This window comes from Octopus sinensis, linkage group LG14, assembly GCF_006345805.1.
Source record: "Octopus sinensis linkage group LG14, ASM634580v1, whole genome shotgun sequence".
Lineage (NCBI taxonomy): Eukaryota > Metazoa > Mollusca > Cephalopoda > Octopoda > Octopodidae > Octopus > Octopus sinensis.
In genome coordinates this window covers 46,036,179-46,057,373 of record NC_043010.1, presented here as the reverse complement: position 1 = coordinate 46,057,373, position 21,195 = coordinate 46,036,179, and the positions used below count along the sequence as shown (strand labels likewise).

Below are 21,195 nucleotides of genomic sequence, written 5' to 3'. Positions count from 1 at the left end.
ATAATGATGGTGATGGTGGTGGTGGTGGTTATGATGACGATGACAACGACGATGATGATGTGACATTTATTTGGTGGTGGCATCTTTCTGACTGAGGACTATTTCTGTTTTACCTCCTTATATAGATTACCCCACTTGATCTATATGATGGTGGTGATGGTGGTGATGATGATGACGACGATGATGATGGTGATGATGGTGGTGGTGGTTGTTGTTGTTGTTGTTGGTGGTGGTGGTGATGATGATGATGATTCAGAAACATATATGTTGGTAGTAGTAGTGGTGGTGGTTGTGGTGTTGGTGTTGGTGGTGGTGTTGGTGCTGGTGTTGTTGTTGTTGTTGGTGGTGGGGGTGGGGGTGCTGGTGGTGGTTGGTGGTTGGTGGTGGTTGGTGATGGTGGTTGATGGTGGTGGCGGTGGTGGTGGTGGTGGTGATGATGATTCAGCAACATAAATGTTGGTAGTGGTGGTTGATGGTGGTTGGTGGTGGTGATGGTGGTGGTGGTGGTGGTGGTGTTGGTGGTGGTTGTTGGTGGTGGTGGTTGATGGTGGTGGCGGTGGTGGTGGTGGTGGTGGTGGTGGTGGTGATGATGATGATTCAGAAACATAAATGTGCCTTACATTAGACATTTAGGGGATGGTGCATTCCAATGCAGACACGTGTCCTTGGAAATTAAAAATTTACAAAAGTATTGCTATCATTATATAGCAACAAAACAAGAATTATGCTTTTGCTTATAATAAACCACAAATTACAGGATGTGCAACAAGCTTTTATATCTGACTTTGTTTTTGTGATTATTATGATTATTATAGCTGTTTGTATCTATATTTGTGACATACATTCTATTAATGCCACCATGCAACAGGCGTCTTTTGGATTACCTTAGTGCACACAATATACACTCAAAGAAAGGTGGCGAGCTGGCAGAACCATTAGCACGCCGGGCGAAATGCTTAACAGTATTTCGTCTGCCGCTATGTACTGAGTTCAAATTCCGCCGAGGTCGACTTTGCCTTTCATCCTTTCGGGGTCGATTAAATAAGTACCAATTACACACTGGGGGTCAATGTAATCGACTTAATCCATGTGTCTGTCCTTGTTTGTCCCCTCTTTGTTTAGCCCCTTGTGGGTAGTAAAGAAATAGGTATTTCGTCTGTCTTTATGTTCTGAGTTCAAATTTTGCTGGGGTCAACTTTATCTTTCATTCTTTTTTTTGGGGGGGGGGCTGATAAATTAAGTACCAGTTGTGTACTGGGGTCGATCTAATCGACTGCCTCCTCCCCCCTCCCCCAAAATTTCGGGTCTTGTCCTTAGAGTAGAAAAGAATATACACTGAAAGATTTTTAGAAGCTGTCTCATTATATTCTTTACTTTCATAGTCTCCCACATGTATTTACACATGAAGCTACCAACATTTTAGCATGTATCACATCTCTTTAGTATGTATTAATCATAAAATCTGAAATCCATTTAAACCAACATGGTGTTAACCTTTCTCCCACTCGGGTCTCTTTCTTGTTTTGAAGATATTTTTATGACAGCTAGAAATACTTTGGTTAGTTTTATTTAAAGAACCAAAAAGTTTTTTTGTTATTATTATTATTATTATTATTATTATTATTATTGCTATTATTATTATTATTATTATTATTATTATTATTATTATTATTATTATTATTGTTATTATTATTATTATTATTGTTATTATTATTATTATTATTAATATTATTATTATTATTATTATTAATATTATTATTATTATTATTATCATTATTATTATTATTATTATTATTATTATTATTAGTGTCAATCTCTGGATACTGATCTTGTATCATAAAATACAATTCTTATTTCATGCTTTGCTTTCTGCTTGGTATAAGACAGTTGCCATAAAAGGAGACAGTTTGTTTTAGTAGAAGAGATACTTAATTTCTAGATGGCCAGAAGTAGCTTTGAACAAGTATCAGATGATCTAATAGTATAACCTTTTCTCTTTTACTGACTTATTGATTCAAGATCTTTGTGATCATCGGCTATATTTTTGTCAAAATCAATTTGTTTTCCTCTGTTTTTCTTAACCAGCTTGAGTTTTGCCTTTAGAGCAACTAGTTATGATGGCTTACTGATAGCATTCACTTTTATCTATGACTTGACAAATTTTAATCCAATTTTTAATGTTATATCTCTGTTATATTTCTGAATAAATTCAGCTGAGTTGGAGTGAGGAACTATAGAAAAAGAATATCTAGATAAAAACAAAGTAGAAGGATTATCATTAACCAAATTAACAAAACACTATCATAAGGATAGGGAATTTTTCCCATTCATTACCACACTGTGAGTAGCTTAATAAATAAAACTTTAAAAGATATCAAATTTTTTTAAAGAATTGGTTGAAAATAAAGATTGTGAAGATGATTTTTTAAATCACAACAATTTCGTTTTTGCTAAGTAAATACTCTTTCTACTCTCAGCATGTAAAATAAAATTTGGTTGTAGTCTTGAAATGATAATTCAGGAAGCAAATATTTGTGAAACATTTATGACTTATTTAAACTTTTTTCTCCAGACTCTAAATAATCTGCACGAATAAATAAATAAATAAATAAATAAATAAATAAATAAATAGATAAATAAGTAAAAATTTAGATTAAAATTAAATAATTAAATGTTTCTCAAGAGACCATATTCATTTCATGTCTAGATCTAGTTCTAGACAAAAAAAAAAAAGAATTCTCATGTCAAGGAAATGCATGCTCGTTATGTTCTCATTATAGAGTAATTAAAGATACACTTTTGTTTTTTTTTTCCAAGGAAAATCAATCCCTTTTTGTATATCCTTTAATTTATAATGAATTCTTCCATGTAAGTAGTGAAATATAATACTGACTTAGTTCTCTTGGAAGAAACTACTACACAGTGGGTAGATGGTAAAACAGACTCTTAGGTGAAACTATCAAATAAATGGTAAATAATGGTAATTTTCATAGAATCAAATCCTTTCTGAATCACAAAAATCTAATGACATCAGAGCTTTGGTTTTCAGTAATATGGAGCAGTTGAGAAATAAATTTCTTGTTTGTTAGGATGCTAGTTTAGTACACTGACTGCACCCATGCCACATAAAAATTAGAATTTATGGTTTCTAGAATATGACCGTTATAGTCTAATGTTTATTTATCTGCAAACATAATGATACATATGTACATGTGTGTGCATGTGTTTGTGTGTGTGTGTGCATGCATGCATGTGTGTGTGTATATGTATATAATATATATATATATATTATATATATATGCAAATACATACATAAATACTTACATATGTACATATATACACATATGCATACATACATATATATTACATGGAAAAATGCGAGCATGAAAAGTAATATTCTTAAGATTATAAACCTGGAAAAGTACACGAAAAGTTATTACACATGGAAAAATATAGGACAAGCTATTACTTGAAGTAAAGTAAAGAATAAGAAACTTTTTACTTAAAATATTGCAGCACAGAATGCCAGTTCCTCTAATTTATCACTCTTTACAGTTCTCATCTTTTAAATTTATTGTACAAAACTATTCAGCTAATTTGTAAGTTTATCTAATTAGTCACTTTTTTCTGTATTTAAGGTAGTAAATTACCCAAATTCTACTTAAATAAGTATAGTGTCATTTGTAAACAATAATAAAATAATTTTTAATATTCAAATTTTAATTTTAGCTGTATTATTTTAAGTAAAATGTTTCGTATTCTTTACTTTACTAGAAGTAATAGCTCATGCTATACTTTTCCAGGTGTAATAACTTGTCCTGTACTTTCCCAGGTTTATAATCTTAAGAATATTACTTTTATGCTCGCATTTTTCCATGTAATCCATGATTTTTCCAGGCATTGCTGTTATAAAATAATTAATAATGTGTCGATTAATAATTTAAGTAACCAAGTTAGCAGTGGAAGAGTAAAACCCTAACCCTAACCCTAACCCTACTTAGTTTATAATATTTCAATATTTCTATGTAAGTGATGATAATATTTCATGTTTAATTTAAATATATGTTGTGATTGAATTATTTGATATTACCCATCCACACCAAATTAATGGCTAGGAATTTTACCATCTTGTTGGTTGCACCATGGCTCACCAAAAGTTACAAACAACAAGACTCCAAAACAATCAGTTACCAGGCTCGCCTTAAGTAACCTAGATTTTGAGTTGGTGATAATAGCACTGACTGCTGCTAATCTAGATCTATCAATAATTATTCAATACAACAGTAATTATAAAAGCATATCTGATATCACAAGTAAAATTACCCACATCCCCTTAATATAAATTTGATTTATGAAAAATCTCTTTTAATTAATTTTGAAATTTGAAAAGTAAATTTAGAATATAAGCACTTTTAACCAATGCCTTTTCTTGACAGCCTTACTACATGCCTTCAGATCTGCCCATAGAGACACAGCCAAAAATGACTATATTCTTGCCTCAATAAATTTAGATGCACATATCTGAAGCATATAACATATTAATGAACCAGTCTGATTAAATAATTAACTAAAAAGAAAAGGAAAGTAACTAAAAAGGAAAAGCAAAAAAAGCAGAAATCAAGTTAATTAAAGATGAAAGAGAAAATTAATAATAAAAGTTAAACTTACCCTAATTCAACAACATACAAAAATATACAAAAGTTAAAGTCAGCCTCAGTGCAATTTGAACTCTGAATGAAAAGACAGACAAAATACCACTAAGCTTTATGCCCTACACACTAATTTTTCTGCCAACTCACCACATTGGAATATAAGCATTCATTTTAGAAATATATTCTTATCTTAACATTATTGCTTGGGGCGTTACTTCTTACTTCCTCACTGACAATAAATTTCATGACATTTCACCTCATAACTTTTTTCTACAAATTTTTGTTCAATGTGACTAACGATTCAGAATTCCTCATGTATTTTTCTATCATTTAAGCCTAAGAAAAGTATACTTTTATTTTAAAATAAAAAAAATTATATTAATTGAAAATGAATAGGTGCCTTACTGCCATCCTTGAGATCGCAGATATTTTGATTTAACTTTTTTCTACAGAACCAAATCTCAAACTATTTATGCCAAAGTATAGCTGAGGAGGTGTCCACTTTAAAACTGTTAACAGTTTGCAATTTAGTTGAGAACTGAATTAGTGGTGAAGCTTGGAAGCTGCTGCAATTGATGAAATGATGGACTTAAGATTATATTCAACCACTACCATGGTTGAATGATATATATACATTTCTTTTTTTTTTCACCTGTTTCAGTCATTGTTGTCAATTTTTAAAAATTAATAAGTAACAATTTTTTAATTAATAAATAATAATATATTTTTTAATCTTTTTTAAATAAATATATACATATAAACCATGGTTTATATAGTTACCTTACAGTTGAATATTAATTGTAATGTGTAACAATATTCTTAATTCTATTAATTAATTGTTTAATTATATTTGCTTATTTATTTAACTATTATTGTCATTATTGTTAACCTGAAGAGTGACTATAATTTTAAATTGAATTGTTTTTTCATTAAATTTAAATTTAATCTTAATTCGAATTTGAATTATAGCCATGAAACATACGTAGTTTCTTTTACTTATTATATATTGTTTATTCATTTTTTTTACTTATCATTATATATTGCTTATTCATTTTTGTACTTTTTGTGATCTAGTTATATGTTTTTAAAAATATATTTTATTTTTCATTTATGATTTGGTTTATGTCTATCATTGTTTGAATTGCATAATAGTAGTTTTTCTCTATATATATTTATATTGTGAAATTTGATTTAAAACTAAATTGAATTTTCCCTGTAAGTTTGGAGTTATACTCCCTAATATTATTATTATTATTATAATATATATATATATATATATATATATATATGAGAGTTTCTCTCACGGTATCTACTGCAGTATAGTCTGTTCTAATAGAACATCCATGTTTAAGTGGGGATAAATACTATATCTCAGTATTAATACTGCCTCTGCCACTAATACATATTTTTTCATCCGAGACAGCTCTTATTCAGAGTCATTACCCTCCGAGAGAGATTGGAGGATCATATTTAACTGGTACATTTCAAATTTTGGCATGATTTCAACAACTAAATGTCCTTCCTAACACTAGTTATTTTATACTGTGCACAGGGTTCATTTTATTATTGAACCAGCACTGTAGAGGTTGTCAAGCTTGTGGCAACATAGTTGGATCTTTTGACATTCCATTGTCTCTTCTCATTCACCAACCACTTTATAGATTGTAGTCAGAGTCTTTTATTAACTGGAGTTGCTTGTACTCTGCAAGACTAAAGAGTCCTTGTCTATGCTGTTTCCATTCATTCAAGGAAAGGAGGCTGAACAGAAAAGATGACTGGGAGGTGAATAGAAAAGTGATGACAAATGAACTTTGAGTGATAGGAACAAACAAGTAAGCGCATGATGCAAGAAGCAGAGTTATTAGGGTAAGAGGGCAGCAGAAGAGGACTTTATGGAAGTGACAGCAATAATAGTAGAAAGGGAGAAATAGACAGCAATGACAGGGGTTAATGTGTAAGAAGTAGTGATGATAACATGTTTGCTAGTGGGTGTGAGAGAGAAAAGGAGAGAGAGAGAAAGGAAGGAGAGAGAGAAAAAAGAGGGAGAGAGAGAGAAAGGAGGGAGAGAGAGAAAGGGTGGAGAGAGAGAGAAAGAAGGGAGAGAGAGAGAGAAGGAGGGAGAGAGAGAAAGAAGGGAAAGAGAGAAAGGAGAGAGAGAGAAAGGAGGGAGAGAGAAAGGAGGGAGACAGAGAAAGAAGGGAGAGTGAGAAAGGCAAGAGAGAAAGGAGGTAGACAGAGAAAGGGTGGAGAGAGAGAGAAAGGAAGGAGAGAGAGAGAAAGGAGGGAGAGAGAGAAGGGAGGGAGAGAAAAAGAAAGGAGTGAGAGAGAAAGGAGGGAGAGAGAGAAAGGGTGGAGAGAGAGAGAAAGGAAGGAGAGAGAGAGAGAAAAAGAAAGGAGGGAGAGAGAGAGAGAAAGGAGGGAAATTAAGGGTGAGAAAGTTAAGGATGGTTAGTTGTATAGATATTTGATGGTAAGAGAGAGAGTGATGTATGTTATTTATGAATGACCTGGAGGAGGAGTGAAGGAGCAGTGTTGTCACTTTAATAGATTTCAGCATGGGGACTGTTCCTTAATTTTATTGATCACCTGAAGCATGTAAAGCAAAATCACCTTTTGCAGAACTTGATCTCAGGTCTTAAAGAGATGTAACTAAATCCTATTAAATTTCTGCTCCATTTCTTCTTCACCAATCCATCAATTCTAAATTATAATAAAATATTATAATGTACATCATATCCTAGATGAACATGTCACACAGTATTTGTGCACCTGGTGCACTGTATTGTATTTGCTGGATTGCCATTAAGTCCTGGAATCTCATCACTTATATAATGGCGGCTAGCATCTGTGCAAATAGTTATGTCATACACTGAGTGATAAGTATATTAATGAAGATGGCGGCCATTATGATCATGCATTAGAAGAGTTATTTCCATTCCATTACATCAGAGAGGAGATGAGTGTGACAGGCAGTGTGTGAGATATCAGCTATTTCTCTTCCATTACTTCAGAGAAATGGGTTGGTGTAGGAATTGATATGAGGTGAGAGTTACTTAGGGAGGGTGTGGTAGATAGTGAGAAGAAAGGTTAACAGTGCTTCAGTTGTGTGTACGTAGTTATACATTCATAAGTTCCTTTATTAAAGGGATTCTTGGCGCAAATGATATCAAAAGTCTAGCTTAATAATTGGTTTCAAATTTTGGCACAAGGCCAGAAATTTCGTGGGAGAGAGCTAGTTGAATATATCAACCTCAGTGCTCAACTGTTACTTACTTTATTGACCCCTAAAGGATGAAAGGCAAAGTTTACCTTGGTGGCATTTGAACTCAGAACATAAAAATGGACAAAATGCTACTAAGTATTTTGCCCAGCATGCCTAGTGATTCTGCTAGCTTGCCACCTTTTAGCTCTATGCGTGAAATAGTCAAGAAAATACTGGGGTCACATGACTGAATTCAGGCCTTAAGAAGGGATCAACAATATTATCTCCATTGGTTAAATCTTTTTAGAAAGCAACTATGGATGTGTGATAAGAAGTTTGCTTCCCAACCACATGGTTCCAGGTTCAGTCTTCCACTAGCATCTTCTGCTATAGCCTTGGGCCAAATAAAACCTTGTAAGTGGACTTGATAGAGGGAAACTGAAAGAAAGCATCGTATATATGTGTGTGTGCATGTGTGTGTGTTTGTGTGTGTGTGTATGTGTGTTTGTGTGTTTGTGTCTGTGTTTGTCCTTCACCAACACTTAACAACCAGCATTGGTGTGTTTATGTTCCTGTAACTTAGCAGTTTGGCACTTGAAACAAAAAAGTATAAGCACCCAGCTAAAATTATTTAAGGTGGTGCCCCAGCATGACTATAATCTACCGACTGAAACAAGACTTGACAACCGATGCTGGTGTGTTTACATCCCCGTAACTTAGCGGTTCGGCAAAAGAGATCGATAGAATAAGTACTAGGCTTACAAAGAATAAATCCTGGGGTTGATTTGCTTGACTAAAGGCGGTGCTCCAGCATGGCCGCAGTCAAATGACTGAAACAAGTAAAAGAGTAAAAGAATAACCAATTGTATGTTACACAAAAATTATTTATCATGGAAAAATACTAAGGCATGCAATGCATGCATTGCATACATAGACCCTTCACCCCTATATATATGTGTGTGTGTATGTGTGTGTGTGTGTGTGTGTGTGTGTGTGTGAGAGAGAGAGAGAGAGAGAGAGAGAGAGAGAGTGTGTATGCATGAATATAAAAAAAAGTATTTTTCATTCATTTCCATCCATTTAAAAAATTTTTATCCATTCTGATATAAACCTTATTTTCCTTTCCAAATAAAGAATAACATATTTTACTGATTTCATTAATCTGAAAAATGTAAACAAAATACGAGCATGCATACATATTCACACACTCTCACGGGCATACACACATATGTATATGTATGTGCATCTATAGGTGTATATAAATATGTATGCATTGATGATGATGATGATGATGTATGAGTATATATTTATATATAGGCAGAATTCTGCTTTAAACAACCCATATCTCCTTGTGACTTTTTTATTTTTTGAATTTTTAGATAGAGGACGATAGGATGAGAAAAAAAGTGAGAAAAGATGAGAAAAAAGTAGGGATTATTGGTGAAAGCCTGGAAAATGAAAAAGAAAGCACAAAGAAGCAAAAGCAGGGAATTATAGTTCTTTCAGCCATGTATAGCTTACATTTTTTTGATCTGTTGACACATGGTGTGAATTTTTCGACTATTTTCCACTACTTTTGTATCTAGAAGTGACACTGCTGAATTCTAGATCTGAACTTTTCAGCAGATAAAAGCATATGGCTAAGCTCCTGTTGATGAATTGGAAAGCACTACACTCTCTGAACAGAGCAGCTGTACCACTTTCTCTCATCCTATCATCCTGTTTTTAGCTTGTTATGCTATGTGGACAATACCTGAAGATTGCATTGAGACACCAGATGTGTTAAAAAATACTGTTTCGCATGCTTTCATCTCATGAAACTTACAGTAGCGCATAAAAGCATATACTGTGTTTATTATATATATATATAGTGAGAATTTACAAAAAAACAAAAGACAAAGACAGGTGTGTAAACAGCAAACAGATGTATTAGTTTAATGTTCAGGAAATGAGAAAGTCTTTTACATTTGGAGCCTATGCTCTTCGACAGAAAGGAACAGAAATAAATAGGGAGTGAAAATAAAAAAGGTTTAGTGGACAAAAGAGACTGAGAGAATAAGTTCTAGCTTTAAAAAGATATTCCTAAGGTTAATTTGTTGACTAAAAAGACCCTTCAAGGTAGGGCACAATGTAGCTACAGTCAAATGACTGAAACAAGCAAATGATAAAAGATATACAATATATATATATATATATATATATATATATATATATATATATATATATATATATATATATATATATATAGTTGAAATTTACAAAAAACAAAAGACAAAGATAGATGTGTATATATGTACTTATATAGATGCACATATGTGTGTATGTGTGTGTGTATGTATGTATGTATGTATGTATGTATGTATGTATGTATGTATGTATGTATGTATGTATGTGTATGTGTATGTATGTACCTTTATGTCTTTGTCCATGTATTTGTTCCCTATCACCACTGACAACTGGTGTTAGCTTGTTTACATCGCTATAATCTAGCAGTTCAGCAAAAGAAACTGACAAAATGAGTGCTTTCAAACAATAAGAACTGGGGTTGATTCGTTTTATTAAAATCCTTCCCAGCAGTTTCCCAGCATGGCTGTAGTCCAGTGATTGAAACAAGTAACAGATAAACGACAAGAGAAAAAAATGAAAGAAGGAAAAAAGATGAGAATCACTGTATAAGACAGCAGTCCAGCATTTCATCCAACCAGCTGCCTTGCTTTCCTTCACAGACAGGATATATAGCTTGACAATAATACACAAGCAAGTTCCCCTTGTGAGGCAGGAAATCCCATAGAAAGTGGGTAACTGAAACTACTTCACTTATGTCACTCATGATCAGAAGAATCACATGAGTTTCTCCAGCTTGCCACTTTCCTTCAGTGATATGTGTGTGTGTGTGTGTGTGTGTGTGTGTGTGTGTGTATGTGTGTGTGTGCGCGTGTGTTTGTGTGTGTGTGTAAGTGCACCATCTCTTATATATGTATATGCATGTATGTATGTATATATATATATATATATATATTATATATATATATATATATATGTACAAATAGGCGAATGAATTATCCTATGTTTATCGTCAGCATGGAAAATTCGTTTAACCGAAACCTGGGTAGCAAATTCACGACCTGTCCAAGGGTAGAAACTCTGGGTTCATGTGCAGAAATTTGTGTGTTGTAGAAACTCCGGGTTCATATTTATATATATATATATATATATATATAATATATATATACAAAAAGCAATAAAGATTCAAGTTAATTTAAATGAATTTACTTGAATATGGTACCTAACTTAGATGCACCAAAAAAAAGGATGAGTTATTATATATATATATGTATATATATGTATACATACATATACATATATATATGTATGTATATATATATAATATATATATATATATATATATATATATATTTATATATATACATACAATATATATATGTATATGTATGTATACATATATATACATATATATATAATAACTCATCCTTTTTTTTGGTGCATCTAAGTTAGGTACCATATTCAAGTAAATTCATTTAAATTAACTTGAATCTTTATTGCTTTTTGTATATATATATATATATATATATATATATATTATATATATATATATATATATATATATATAAATATGAACCCGGAGTTTCTACACACACAAATTTCTGCACATGAACCCAGAGTTTCTACCCTTGGACAGGTCGTGAATTTGCTACCCAGTTTCGGTTAAACGAATTTTCCATGCTGACGATAAACATAGGATAATTCATTCGCCTATTTGTACATATATATATATATATATATATATTTATATATATACATACATATATATATATGTATATGTATGTATACATATATATACATATATATATATAATAACTCATCCTATCTAAATAAATAAATATCCCTCATTAAAAAAAAAAGGCACTAAAATAAATGCATGAAGTAAAGTGTGCATGTGTGTGAATGCATGTGTGTGTGTGTGTGTGTGTATAGGTACATATGTGTACAATTGTGTGTATTTTTGTATTTGTATTAATCTTCCAATGTCTCTTGACAACAGGTGTTGGTTTGTTTATATCCCCATAACTTAGCAGTTTGCCATAAGTACCAGATTTAAAGCAAAAAATACGTATAGAGATTGATTTCTTTGCTTAAACTTTTCAAGGTGGTATTCCAGCGTGGCTGCAGTCCAAAGTCTGAAAAACAAGTGAAAGATGAAAGACTGTTTAATCTGAGGCAAACGATCACCTCTGTGACTTTTATGCCATAAATATGTACGAAAGGAAATAGGCATACATTTATATCTCTATTTAGAGGCAAGTTGGGTTTGCATAAGCTTGTGGGTGAGAAAAGCAAGAAGTAGTAGAGGAGGAATATAAAAAAAAGGAAGGAATGAAGAAGAGAGAAATGTAGAAAGAGAGTTGGAAATGCAATGAGATTGAAGATTACTGGGAAGGAAAGACACAGGACATTGAGAGAAAGTTGGAAGAATGGGGAAAATAATTGGAAGTTTTGGATCAAAACAGAGAGACGGGTGATAAAATGGAAAGGAAGAACAAAAAGAAAAAAACTGTCAGGGAAACACAGAAAGAGAGAAAGAGGAATTGTTCCATGTTGTTGAAAGGTTTCAAAGGCTTGCAGGGGAATCAGTTGTTTTATAAATTGTTTTGGTTCCTCTCAGGAAACTAAGGTAAAGATTTCTTATTGCAAATATACAAAGGATAATCATGGAAACTGCTGCATACAGCTTCATATACACAAGCATTTGAAAACTTTGCTCTACACACAGAAAGGGGTTCAATGAGCACCTGGGAGCTTAATGCAGATATTTTCCAATATACCTTCCAAAATGAGTGTGTGTGTGTGTTTGTGTGTGTGTGTGTGTTTGTGTGTGTGTGTGTGTGTGTTGTGTGTGTGTGTGTGTGTGTGCGTGCGTGCGTATACATACATAATACATACATATATATACATATATAGATATGTATATCTGTGTATATTTATATGTGTGTGTATATATATATGTGTATATATATGTGTATATATGTATATGCATATGTATATATATGTGTATGTATGTAAGCATGAATATATTTTCTTCGTAAATAACAGAGTGCTCCATGCATGATACAGAGCCATGATGATAATGTGAACTAATATCCAAGTAAAAATATACATGAAAATGGCTTTCTCACAGTTTGGTAAAAAAATTTTCTTGTACATTAAAGAAATAAATATTAATATTTCTTCCTTTTTTCACACAGTCATTTTTTTATTCCTGTTAAAAATAAAATAATACCAACATGCTGTAAATAAAAAAAATGCTTTAATTTTCTTTTGTTATAGAATCAATACATTTATAACATAGTTACATTTGCCTTAATGCCAAAAATATATTGAAACCTTACGATTAAGTAATTTTGGTTATTGGGATACTATAATGAATTGCACAAGATTTTGATGACGTGAGGCTATGCATTTAAGTGAAATTGACTGGAACAATTATTTCTAACTTTGGAAGAAGACCACAGATTTTAGAGGAGTATATTTATAGTACCTTACATTATCAACTTCAGAAGCATTAAAAGCAAATCAGTCTCAATAGTATTCGAACCTAGAATTCAGAGGTATTAGACTAAATACCATTACATATTTATTCTTGTATTTACTCATTCTGATACCATATTACTTCAGAGTTCAACTGGTGTTAACCAATGAGTGCTTTGACCTCTGAATATAATGGAACATACTAAATATTGGTTTCAAATTTTGGGAGGCGGCCAGCAATTTTGGAGGAGGTAGCTAGTCAACTGCTTCAACCCCAATGCTCAACTGGTTCTTATTTTATCGACCGTGAAAGGATGAAAGACAAAGTTGACTTTGGTGGAATTTGAACTCAGAACATAAAGATGAGCAAAATGCCGCTAAACAGTCTTCTCAGCACAGTAATGATTCTGCCATCTCGCTGCGTTAAGGAACATATTGAATATTGATTTCCAATGTTAGCACAAGGCCAGCAATTTCGGTGGATGGGACAAGTTGATTACATCAACCCCAGTACTCAACTGGTACTTATCCTATTGATCACCAAAGGATGAACGGCAAAGTCAACCTTGGCAGAGTTTGAACTATGAATGTAAAGATGGACAAAATTTCACTAAGCATTTTTCCCAGCACAATAACAATTCTGCCAGCTCGCTGCTTGCCACCTTATTCTACAAATAAATAATGATAGCAGTGATAAGGCCTCATCAGTTAGGTTTGACTTTATAGATTCATTTCTATTGGGAAGATCCTCTGCATGGTCCACAGCTGGACAAGATTTACAACAGTTAACTCTTCATGCAAATCTCTCCTTGCCATGTTATTGATGTTACTCAGGGGTAAGTCAAGGCTGATTCAGTTTGGCACTAGTCTTGTCACAGGTGTTGCCTTCAGAACAAAGAGAACTGGAACAGATATTGCACCTTGTCTGACTGTCAAACAATTCTTCCAGCCTATTGTTTTGAAATGGGGCTACTTTTATTGACCCTAAAAGGATGAATGGTAAAGTTGAGCTTAACAGGATATGAACACAGAACACAGCAAAATGGAACGAATTCTACAAGGTATTCTATTTAGCTCTCTAATAACTCTGCCACTTTGCCACCTTAGTAACTATAGTTATAGCAACAACAGCAGCAACAACAACAACAACAACAAAAGTAGTATCTTATTGAATAACAACAGACATCACTACTCCAAGGCTCCCCAAGAACATCTATTAACATCGATAAAATAACAATGAAGAAAAACCAAAAATAAATGATAAAAATGTTGAAAGGATACCTTTGTAAGTAACACATTAACTTTACTTTTATTGCTCTTAGCCTAATATAACTTATGTTTTGCTACTCTTCACAGAAATCATCAACAGACCACCATGTGTAAACATATTGATGGAGCACCAGTTAAATCAACCAACATCAGATAAATTCTGCTTGGCATAAATGAAATGAAAAACAATATAAATAAAAACATGAAAACTTATCGTTCAGTCCAAAGTTTTTTTTTAAAAATGACATATGTGCTTTGAATTTGATGCATAAAAAATAGAAAAAAGAATGGAGCATGTAAAATTGCACATTGTCCAAGACTGATAAGCTGGTATACAATAAAAATGATGCCTATCTAAATAAATGACCAGTTATTTCACTTCTCAAAGAAAACAGGAAAGACAAAAATTGACCTGATAGGAATATATTTCAATACTTCATGTATACTTTACAATTTGGTTTGGAAAATATGCAAGGAAGGAATATTTTTTTTATTGGTTTGATCTGGAAGAAGAGACTGTGCTCATGGCTTTCTGGTGTTCTCTAAGACTTTGAGGTCAATACCCTTAAGGTTCCTCTTGAATAGTTGAATAATTATGCATTAATAATGTTCATGCTAATGAGTGATTGGTCACCAAATGTTAACACACTAATAGGGTGTTAGTTAAATCAATATAAAACAAATTCCGCCTGATACAAGTAAAATTTAAAAGTAATATAGATGAAAACTATAAGCTTATTGTAGTAGAACAGTTGTAGGTCATTCTTGAAACTAGGGCCAGATAGCGATCCATAGAGGCTCTAAGCATTTAAAAGATTTTGGTGCTCCCATATATATGTAGTTCAAAATATAAACAAATACCTTTTATTTAACAAAATGAAAAAAACAAACAGTAAAATGGAAAATAATGTTTATTTCTGTCTCCTTCCCTTTATATTTGAAAAGTTTTCTCCTACATCTTTTAATTGCAAAGTCTTTAATCAAATCCTCCAAATTAATCTTATGTAACACATCTGCTTCTATACTTAGTAGAGATAAGGCACCCTGAATATAATTTTAACAAGTTTAAAGTAATTTCTTTTGTGCCATAAACCATTTACCATTTCTGTGCATATTTTGCTTAATGGTTAATCCAGCACTGCTTGTGACTCTCTCCTCTCTATACCACTGATTATGTTTAAAGGCAAGGCAAGGCCAATATAGCTTGACACTTGTCTTGAAGGCTAAGTGAAATAGTTTAAAAAAGAAATGAATTCTCAGAAGGTGATGCATTAAATGCTAAAAAAATGAAGCATGCAGAATTTCTCATTGCCTGAATGGATGTGGTACAAAACTAACTAGATCCAGGAAGTAGCCAAAGTAGTTATGATAGAAAAGACAAAGACAGGAGATAATACATCAGGAGACTAGAGGTTGAAGTGTGTTGTCAACCCATCAGATAGTCATCAGATGCCAAAGACTGTCAGAAATCCTTTTTTGAATGCAGTTCAGTATGTTTATATGTCAAGTGGCAGCACTGTCTCAGATGTGGAATCACTGCTCCATTGGGAGTGAGTTTGAGCTGTGCTTTTTGAGAGGCTGTACTGGCGTTTTTAGTAATTTCTGACTTTGAAGAGGGAGGTAAGTTTTGTGAAGTACTATTTACTGAGTTTTGTTGAATGTTTGCCAAGAATGAGTTTCAGTGATGATGTAGCATTTGGGTGTTCTTGCTTTATGCAGTCCTTGTTTTGGTGTAGTATGTATGACAGTGTTTTCCTTATATGTGTAGTGATTAGATCTTTATATTGCTGAAGGAGACAATATTTGCATGACCCCATTGGAGGATATTTTCAAGGTTTCTGCTCATGGTTCCAATGAAGATTTGACATGAGGTGTCTACGTTGCAAGAAGATGACCCTTGGGTGGGGAAGAATGAAAAGGAAGGGTTGTATCATCTATAGTGGGGAATAATAAGGAGGAAGAGTTGTATCATCTATGTAGAAGATGGAATTATTTTAGGTGACATAAAATTGATGTGTAGGATGTAGATAGTGTGTGATGAAACTGAACTTTAGGTTGACCAGATTTGATAGGGTATAAGTCAGAGAGAGTTTCATCAGCACTTGCTGCAATGGTGCTGACAGGAAGCTTCCAATCTAAATGATGAGACAAAGATAAAGCAGTTTTGCAGATATAGTTAAATGCTTTGTTGATGACATGTATAACAACTCTATTGTTACTAATATCTCAAGAGCAAAGGTCTTCCAGTGAGAAACATGAGTGTAGATATGTAGGAGATCTGATTTTATAAAAGTTGTGATGATGTTGAGGGAGTCCGATTTCAGGTGTTGAAGTATGTTGTTGAGAGTGGCTACCACTCTCATCTTTGAGATATTGGATTTGGAAGTAAGCACTATATGATGATAGAAGGCTGTGTCAGAGGTGTTGACCTTGGGAATAGATTACACTATGTTTCTTGAAAATCAGGATATATTCAAGTAGAGAGAGAAAATGAGTGAAGAATCTGGCAAGGATACCCTCTCTACAACTTCAGGAAGAAATATTTAATGGTCATTTGGTTTTGTAAACAAAACATAATTGCCTATGCTGCAAGTGGGACAGGATTAACAGAGCAGGTTTATCCTCCTAACATCAGCTCTGGCTATGGTAATATTTGAATGAGCTGTGGTGGGACTATTAATCGGAATGGAGATTCTAAGTCTGAAGTTATAAACATTTTAGATGAGGGCATTAACTGAATACTTCCTTATTGGAGTTTTAAAAGGTCCCTGGACTGAGCAAGTTTTTTAGGATTCTTGCCCTCTCAGCTAAGTAAAGCTTACACTGTTTGCTCTCATTTATATAAGCCCCTGGTTGTCCAAGAAGCTTCCATCTAATTATATTTGGGGTCTTACTGCTTTTAAGCACCATATATGGCTGGCCAAGGGCATGATGTTGTGCCTTTCTGGTATCCTAAAAGAGGACTGGTGGGCGTTCAGACATTACTTAAAATGGGAGCATGCTTGAACCAACATATTTTTGTGTCTGTGTATTGGATGTGCTACCACTACCGAGGTTTCTTTCATTAACTTCAAGTCAAAGGTCATCGTTGTTGTTGCTGGCAAGTGGTGTTGGTATATTTAAGTCTCTGTATCTTAGTAGTTCAGCAAAAGAGACTGATGGAATAAGTATCAAGCTTAAAAAAACGTACTGGGGTTGAATCCTTTACCTGAAAATTCTTCAAGGGAGTGCCCCAGCATGACCACAGTCTAATGACTGAAACAAGTAAAAAATAAAAGATGCCATGAAAACGAGAATCTAGAGATTTTCTGAAGTGAGAAAACTTATAAAATATATATATTGAATTACAAAAATATCTAGTAAAAAATAATTGAACACAAATGTAATAATACAGTTCTATATTTAAGAGATGAGGAATTATGTACATTATTTACATCTGATGGATATTTGTCCTCATCTTATTTGTTGTTAACACAATGTTTCGGCTGATATATCCTCCAGGAATGAGAACCAAGGTTTGAAATTTCTCCAAAACACCTGATGAAGGCTGGAGGGTGTATCAGCTGAAACATGTTAACAACAAACAAGATGAGGACAAATATCTGAAGAATAAAAGAATAAACAAATGAACAAACAAGTAAATAAATAAATAAAAATTAAAAACTCAACTCAGTGCTGGCTGAGTCATACAGCACTGAATAAGGATTTTAATCACAACTCAAGGTCATAGCAATTAATGATATTGCTTTGAGCTGTACAGTCTTCATCAGAACAAAGTATATAAATAGAGAGGGCAGAGTTGGAAATTTCATATGCAGGAAACTGTGCCATCATCATTGTCATCATCAATGTCACAGTCCCCATTGTCATCATCATCATCATGTCTGTCTTCCATGTTAGCGTGAGTTGGACAGAACAATAAGATCTGATGAGTCATAAGACTTCATCTGGCTCCAGTCAAGCTCTTTGGCATAGTTTGGGGTAGTTGCTGATCACATGTGTGATATCTTCTACAGAAATGTGACATAATCAATGTTTTTTGTTTTTGTCTTTGGAGCCCCAAGGGATACACTGTCTCTTTTGTTTATGAGATATTTTGTAACAATCTACTACTCTTGAATGAAGTGTGATAGGATATAGCAGACTCAAGTTGAAGGATGCCACACTTCATGTTGAGATTGCTGCTGTTATTTTCAAGACTTCAGGAAACCTATCCATGTTTAGTGTTTTATTGATATGCTAAATGTTTCACATCCAGGTCTATTTTGTGGTTGCATGAGAGATTGTCAAGAAGAGAGTGCTTCCTGAAGAGCTAGCTACTGGCATACAGGATGTTGTTCTCTTTACTTTTCAACAATAAGTTTATTATGCCATCTGAAAGAGGAAGTATGAATATATGTATGAATATATGTATGAATGTATGTACATGCATACATATATCAACTTGCATGTGAGCTGCTACTGCAGGACAGCCTCATCATCATCCATGCTTGTTGCACTCTTGTACACTACTTGGTACTTGGCATGGAGGCCCAGAGAGGCTATCAGGTGTTGGGATGATGCTAACTGCCTTATTCACCCTCCAAGGTATTTTGTCCAGAGAAGTCTAACAGATGGACAGGCATTTGTTGCTGACATGAAGATACAAGAAGGTAATATAAGATAGATTAGGGATAGAAGATCAAGAAGGTTATGTAGGTAAGTTTGCAAGAGTGTTAGAGGAAAAAGGGTAGATAGAGATAGAATACAGGTGAATGCTGTGAATGGTGAACAAGGGTCGATGTGTGGAGAGTGGCAAATGTTAGTTTGGTGGGAAAGGTGAGGGAAATAAAAGTGGGTCAAGAAAGGGGAGATGATAAGGGCTGTACAGAAAGTGGGGAGAGCAGCAATATAATAAATCTTGTGGATATATGAGAAATTGTGAGATGATGTAAATTGCACAGAGGATGGTGGGGGAGAGAGACATATGCACACACACACATTCATACATTCATACACACAAATATGTACAATGACAGGGGTGGAGGTGAGAGGTATGTAGAGGTGGATACAGTGAGTAATGAACAAAAATGGTGCGGGATGTGAGGGTTGCTGATAGCAAACATGAGATGGTGTCAAGAATGAGTACAGTTGTCATAAGGTATATCCCAAGACAAAGGGGTGTTCAGTGGAAAATGGAGAGGTCTGGAATGATATTGAGAGTGAGGGATTGGTGACAAAAGGAAATGGTTCCAAGAATGGTAGCACATAAGTAATACATACATGCGTGCACATGTGCACACACACACACACACACACGTATGTATGTATGTATGTATGTGTGTATGTATGTATGTTTGTATGTATGTGTGTATGCATGCATGTATGTATGTATGTATGTATGTATGTATGTTTGTATGTATGTTTGTATGTATGTATGTATGTATGTATGTTTGTATGTATGTATGTATGTATGTATGTATGTATGTTGTATGTATGTATGTATGTATGTATGTATGTTTGTATGTATGTATGTATGTATGTATGTTTGTATGCATGCATGTATGTATGTATGTATGTATGTATGTATGTATGTATGTATGTATGTATGTATGTATGTATGTTTGTATGTATGTTTGTATGTATGTATGTATGTATGTATGTTTGTATGTATGTATGTATGTATGTATGTATGTATGTTTGTATGTATGTATGTTTGTATGTATGTGTGTATGTTTGTATGTATGTATGTATGTATGTTTGTATGTATGTATGTATGTATGTATGTATGTATGTATACATAACATGTATGTATGTATGTATACATTACAATTCATTTCTCTGCTGCAAAAATTCAAATTCAATTGTATTAGAAAATAACAAAGCTTTGTTCGGTTCTTTTTTTACCAGGTTTCTTCTCTATATATATATTATATATCCAGACTATAAATTCACATCAATTTACATCAATACGAATTGATGCACTTAATTTTGTGAGAGAATGCTTAAGTGACAATCTGGATAATGTAGGGATTTCAGAAAATGTAATCATCAATCAACTAACTCACACATTATAAATACAATTTGTAAGTGACCTAATATAAATTAAGGATAAAGAAAGAAAGAATAAAGAAAGCGAAAGTAAAGGTGAAAAAAAATAAATGCATACAAGCCAATTAGGCATAGGGTCAGGGCTTAGGGTTCACTTGCTAAGGCTAAAGGACAAAGATACACAGAATCTAGGGGTGTTCTGTGGATATTGGGTGAAAGTTGAGTGAGTGTATTATCACTATTGAATAAGATCTAACTTTTATGGAATTGTAGTGTTAAGCGTGAATGAATTATTTGGTAAAGTGGAAAGATGAAAGGTGTTGTTTTGGATACAAAAATGTATCTGGGTTACTGGGCGCTGCTTGTAATGATAGGACATGTTTGCCCAGAGAGAAAAATCTTGGTAGTAACAGTAGAGTACTACTTATCACTAAGGGTTTTAAAGAAAGAGGTGGTTTATATAATAAACTACACCTAGTACGGAGTTAGAGGAAA

The 21,195-nt window shown here is 33.4% G+C and overlaps 1 long non-coding RNA gene across 1 annotated transcript; it reads right to left on the bottom strand.

The window, feature by feature from the left end:
- Positions 1 to 4,370: 4,370 nt before the first annotated feature.
- LOC118766137 lies at positions 4,371 to 20,465 on the bottom strand. Its single transcript, XR_005002047.1, has 3 exons — positions 20,455 to 20,465; positions 14,488 to 14,494; positions 4,371 to 4,492 (listed from the first exon to the last, which is right to left on the bottom strand). It is a non-coding gene; the product is annotated as an uncharacterized LOC118766137 (long non-coding RNA).
- Positions 20,466 to 21,195: the final 730 nt, after the last annotated feature.